We start from the raw sequence: 6656 nt of genomic DNA on the forward strand, positions 1-6656 counted from the left end.
TTCCCTAATAAGGATTAGTTAAAGGTACATCTAGCCTCTCACAGAGGCAACATTATATTGAGTGGTAAGAAGAGAGGGTAATATTAGCTGAATAATGTCTACTTAGGTTTGCACAGGAATATAGTAACAAAGAGAATGTTTGATAAGATAATTGCAAATAATCTAAAATAATAATCCAATTGCAAAACCTATAAATGACATGTGCTTTCAGCACCTATCCGGCCACTTAAGTCATCAACCAGAAGTCCTCTTGGACTTCTTTCTCTCCCTGAACCTCCACATTCTTTTTCAGAAATTCCTGCTGATATTACCTATGAAGTATATCTGGATCTGGCATCTCCTCCTTTCCCATGCAAGGCCACTGCCTATTTAATTGTCATCTGTGTCACCTTGGGTTGTTATGACCTCCTAATTGGTCCAGGGGTGCCCAACCTGTAGTCCGCAGGCCGCATGCATCCCAGCATGGCTATTAATGCAGCCCAATGCAAAGCAGTAAATTTATCTAAAACATTATGAGATTTTTTTGTGTGTGTGAATCCATGTTGCAGGGCATTTAATGTGTGGCCCAAGACAACTCTTCTTCCAGTGTGGCCAGAGACAACAAAATGTTGGACATCTCTGACAGGCAATTTCATTCTTGACTCCTTCCCTTTTACTCTCTACTTGGAAGCCATAGTCATTCTTTCAAACTACAAATTAGATTGTTCCACTACCTGTGTAAACCTCAAAGGCTTTCTGTAAAGCTTAGGATGAAATCCAAACTGCTAACCATGTCTCACAAAGCCATACAGTACTTGATCCCACTGGCCTCTCGGCTTCATCCACGGCCCAGGGCCTGGCAGGACCATTTCAGTGCTTATGCATTGATTTCAAAAGTAGGCATTTTTCTTGCTCACAGAAAAGGCTCAGGCCCTGTGTATTTATGCCTGCTTGCTTTTTGCAATTGTTCACTTTGTAACCTTTTCAGAGATAGATTTTCTTTCTCTGATATAGTCGGTTTTAAAATCTTCCTGGATACTGGTATTTGTATCCCTTATTTTGACATTTGTAGGATACCCTGGACTCTCATTCTGGACTCAGGCCTATGCCAGGGTCGGGGAGCTTAGGAAAGAGCCCAGAGCTCCCTTACTACAGGGTATCTACTCTGTTCCTTGGCCATTTCACACGCAGTGTCACAGCCTGACATACAGGCTTCTACCTTGAACCCAATTCTGTACCTTCTTCCAGACTGCGGTTGCCTGTCTGTGGCCTTGATTTTATTATCCAGTTAGAGATTCCAGTCCTTGTAACTAATGAGATTTGGCATTGACTTTGAATTTCCAAACATGATCTTCTTTAGAACTTTCAAACACTAGACCCCTCTCTCTTATTCTCCTCAAGATGCTTACTTAGTATTACTTTTCAGTTCCAACCAGAAATTGATTTATATATATTTTGCAAACTTAGATATGAAAAAAATCAATTTATTTATTTTTTTTATTTTAATTAATTTATTTACTTTTTAAATACATTTGTCTCTGCCTTCCCACCACGTCTTTCCCTTGACCCCTCCCACCTTCCCTCCCTCAGCTCTTCCCCTTTGGTTTTGTCCATGAGTTCTTGCTATATGTTCCTTGACTTTCCCCTTCCCTTCCCTTTCCCTGCCCCCCGCTTCCCTCTTGTCTCTGTTGATTTCTTTTCCTTTCAGTGTTGCTGGTCATATTTTCCTTGCTTCTTTGCATTGTTGGTTAGGTTCCGCTTATAGGTGAGATCATATGATATTTGTCTTTCGCCCCCTGGCTTATTTCGCTTAGCATGATGCTCTCCAGTTCCATCCATGCTGTTGCAAAGTTTAGTACTTCTTTTTTTCTTTCTGCTGCGTAGTATTCCATTGTGTATATGTACCATAACTTTTTGATCCAGTCATCTACTGATGGGCATTTAGGTTGCTTCCAACACTTGGCTATTGTCAATTGTGCTGCTATGAACATTGGGGTGCATAGGTTCTTTTGTATTGGCGTTTTGGTGTTCTCAGGGTATAGTCCCAGCAGGGGAATCGCTGGATCAAAAGGCAGTTCCATTTTCAGCTTTCTGAGGAAATTCCACACTGCTTTCCATAGTGGCTGCACCAGTCTGCATTCCCACCAACAGTGGACTAGGGTTCCCTTTTCTCCACAGCCTCGCCAGCACCTGTTGTTTGTGGATCTGTTTATGATGGCCATTCTGACCGGTGTGAGGTGGTACCTCATGGTGGTTTTGATCTGCATTTCTCTGATGGCTAGTGATGCTGAGCATCCTTTCAAATGCCTCTGGGCCCTCTGTATCTCCTCCTTAGAAAAGCATCTGCCCAGGTCCTTTGCCCATTGAAAAAAATCAATTTAAATTAAAATTCTGCAGTTAAATTTCAAAATTTGTGCATTAATATTTAATGGATTAATCCCTAGTTAAAGGTATATTTAATTTAAAAAAAAATCCTACCATCTTATTCCGGACTAAGGTAAAAAATAATCTTTAACATTTTAAAAAGTAACAAATCACAAATCCAGATACTGTCTCAAAGTCTTTCAAAAACTGGAGATAGAATGAAAAATTCAGTAACAATGACATAGAATCTATGATACTAGAATGAAATAGATTAGTTTTATCTAAATTTAGCTTAATCCCTTCTTGTAGTGAAACCCAACACAAAGCTTAGACTGTCTGCCATGTATAGTTGACTAGTCATCTCATGCTTGTATGACATCTCTATTAAGATTGTAAATTCCCTGAAGACAGTTATCCCCTTAGGTAATTTATTCCAATATATTCATGAGTTTGATCTCAGCTGTCACTCAAAAGGACCAAGAAGATTTCCAAAATTAAAAATTAGAACCCAATTAATCTTCAACATAACGTCAACATGTTTCATATTTCCTTTAGTGAGCCAAGAAATTTTGGAAGGTGACATCATGTCTGCGAAAATGTCACACCCGGCAGGAAAGATTCTTTGACTAATTAGAGTAGCCCTTTGAGGTGATATTGTGCAGAAAAAGTGTTGAAAATGTGCAGTTGTCCAAAAAGGGATAGAGCAGTTCACTTTTTTTCCACATTACACAGTATTTGAGATTCGTTGCTCAAGAACTCACAGTCTTGCAAAATCAATGTTTTGGGCACATATGCCACATAGATTAAAGGAATGCTTATATTCCTGCATTTCAGGGCATTGTATCACAGAGAATGGGGTGAGAAAAAAAGAATAATTAACTACAGATGTAATAAAAAATAAATGTAGCAAATGGTTGCTGTCATTGTTGGAACGGCCAATGAATATTTGGTCCATTCCAGAGGCTGAGCACAAATCAGCATTTTCTTTCATGCTAATTGTCTTGGGACAAGACTGAAAAGATAATCATTACTTAACTGAAGTTAAAAAGGCAGACATCTGGATTCTCAATATACTATTATCGTATATTGTGGTTTATTTAAAAGTTATCAGTTTTTGGCTCTTGCACCTTGGCCACCAGCATGCCATCCAGACTGAGGAAGACCCATGCAGTTCAGAGCCACATGAGCCACAACCACAGCCACATCGGCAAGTGCAGGAAACACCCAGGAGGCCAAGGTAATGCTGGTGGCTTGCATCATCGCATGATCAACTTTGACAAGTACCCTCGGGGTTACTCTGGGAAAGTTGGTGTGAGGCATTATCACTGAAAAAGGAACCAGAGCTTCTGCCCCACTACCAACCTTTATAAACTGTGGACCTTGGTCAGTGAGCAGACAGGGGTATAAATGCTGCCAAAAACAAGACTAGAGCTGCTTCTATCATTGATGTGATGCGATAGGGCTACTACCAAGTTCTGCGGAAGGGAAAGCTCCCAAAGTAGTCATTGTGAAGGCCAATTTCTTCAGAAGAGCTGAGGAGAAGATAAAGACTGTTGGTGGGGCCCGAGTACCAGTAGCTTGAAGCCATATAGAGGGGAGTTCATTAAATTCTCACAAGTGCTAAAAAAAAAATTCAGACTTTGGCTGCAAAATATAGGTTTATCAGAATAAAATTAAATAAATGTTTTTGTTAAAGACCTTGCTTAATATTTATTTCATTACTAAAATAAAACATAAAATGAAAATGAACATTTATCCTGGCTGGTGTGGCTCAGTGGCTTGAGCATTGGTCTATGGACCAAAAGGTTGCCTATCTGGTCCAATTCCCAGGCATGTCACGTGCCTGGGTTGTGGACCAGGTCAGCATTTGGGGCCATGAGAGAGGCAACTAATTGCTCTTTCTCTCACATGACATGTTTCTCTCTTATTTTCCCTTCTCTCTCTAAAAATAAATAAATAAAATCTTTAAGAAAACCAAAGGTTAATATAGGATATCCCTTTTTTTCTAAGAACCAATGTGCTCTTATAGGAATAATGCCAAAAAACAAAACAAAACAAAAACAAAAAGAAAACAATGTGTTTTAATCACTAGGTCCAACTCATTCTTTTAAGGAAATAAATACACTTTTAAAAATAGCATGCGTTTGTATTTTGAAAAGCTTAAATAACTTATAAATACATGAACATTATATATCCCCTCTTTTAGTTATATCATCTTTTCTATAAACTTGAGACATCTTTGTGGATAACTCCCAAATTTATTTGTACTGATGTATAGACCACTCTCCAAAATTTGGTCATATGTTTCCAACTACCTACTGGCATTTAAGCCTGCCTGTCTCACCCAGAGTTTTCACTCCATAAGCTCAGGGCAGAGCTGAGCTCCCCACCTTCCTCTCCAAGCTTGCTTTTCTTGTCATACCTTCTTCTTAATTCAGGTTCAACAACCAGTCTACTTTAATGTGGCAACCAATGCCACAATTTATCTCAGACTCACCTGCTTCTTGATTTCATACCACTTTGTTTCAGTCTTTTATGTTATCTTTTAACTAAATTATGAGAGCATTTTCACAGATGGTCTCACTAACTCCATTTCTTTCCTCTTCTAGTCAATCTTACAATTTTAATACAAAATACAATCTCACTTCCAGTTCACCTTCAAAATACAAAATTGTTGTCCACTTATCTGTGTAGAAGTATCCCCTCGTGATCTGTGAACTAACAATAACCCCAATTCACTACAAGTTTAGTACTATGCCATAATCTAACTTCATAAATTATTTCCTGTGATGTCACTTTCACAGATGTCATTCTGCTTTCTAGCATCCACTCAATGGTTCTGCTGTTGCAGTGACTGGAACGTGTGCTCTTATCATCTGTAGTTACCCAGATTTTCCTTACCCTCAAGTCTTACTCAAGTGCTACCTTTTCCATTAACCTTCCAACCTTGAGTGGCTCTTTCTTCTGAACTGAAATAGCAATGTAATGGAACTATTCTGTCACTTAACATTTTCCATCTTGTGCCATAGTCATTTCTGTATCAATTTCATCTTCCTCCCACCAAAACCTAACTTCTTGAAAAGTAGTACCTTATACTTTCTGTGTCCTACTTTTCTTAGAAACTAAAAGAAATTATTTATTGAATTAATAAAGTCTGTACTTTGCATATCATACATAGTACATCATGTTTTAGCTCTAACAAAGACTTATAAATTAAATATTGTTTTTCATCAAGGAAGAAATTGATTCTTCAGTGTTTGTCTTATTGTTACAAATACTCAGTCAATTGAGAGAAAAACTCCTGCAGTGCCTTAATTGATCCAGTACAACAGTGACAAACAGAAAACCTACTGATATGTTCAGATAAAACTGAAGGCACTCTGTTTTGCCTGCGATTTCACTTGTGTACTTTCTACACCAAAATATTAAGCATTTTATAAAGCATAACCTTAAAATCATGAGATTGATTCCACAAGCCAAATGGAAAATTGACATCACTGTTTAATGGGCATATATCAAATGATACCAAAACATCATAACTACTGTGATTAAAAGCATTATATAAAGAATGAAAATATAGTGAGTAGAAACACTTAGCCATATAAGAAGGAAGTGAAGTACTAATATATATAGATTCAAATAAATCATGTCATAATACAATTGAAGTGGGTTCTAACACTTATCACCAATCCTCTCAGGGCAGAGATTGAGCTTCCCCAAATCCTGAGGAATAATCATTCACCCTCTTCCAGCATATTTTTAATAGTTAAAAAACTAGCAGTATAACAGACCTTTATATTACTTATACAATTCAAACAATTGTAAATGTCATCTTTACATGCTGAAAACTGGTTAGACTTTGTCTGCAGTCCTACATCTCTAGAGAAAGGTACATATAGTGCACTTCCACTAAATACTTTCAAAGCTATTAAGACAGTGTTTCCTTAATACTCATGCAAGCAATAAATCTCCTTTTCTCTTCAGTAATTATTAGATAATGTTATTTCCAATTTCCTCGGATAAAATCTCTTTTGTTTACTCATTTATTGAGGACTTTGCAAATATTAGACTCTAACATGAGGAGGATACAAAGACAAAGAAAGTAATTTATTTGCAAAGTAGCCTTTTTTATTTCTGTGCCATTGTTCCATTATAGTTGCACTGGGAATCTCAGATAATTTGTTTTTATCTGGACAACTGCAGATGTGACAGCCTACTTTGAGTTATGTGCATCAGAATTTCTCCAAAAACCTACCATTGGCTAAAAGTTCCAATAAAAATCAATATTCAATATAAAATCCAAGTGAAAGTTT

At 37.5% G+C, this 6656-nt stretch overlaps 1 pseudogene; it reads left to right on the top strand.

Annotated features, from left to right (window-relative positions):
• Window positions 1-3476: 3476 nt before the first annotated feature.
• Window positions 3477-3925, top strand: LOC129071157 (60S ribosomal protein L27a-like; annotated as a pseudogene).
• The last annotated feature ends 2731 nt before the right edge of the window (window positions 3926-6656 follow it).

This window comes from Pteronotus mesoamericanus, unplaced genomic scaffold (assembly GCF_021234165.1).
Source record: "Pteronotus mesoamericanus isolate MK-2021 breed Mesoamerican mustached bat unplaced genomic scaffold, CSHL_Meso_final contig_26, whole genome shotgun sequence".
Classification (NCBI taxonomy): Eukaryota; Metazoa; Chordata; class Mammalia; order Chiroptera; family Mormoopidae; genus Pteronotus; species Pteronotus mesoamericanus.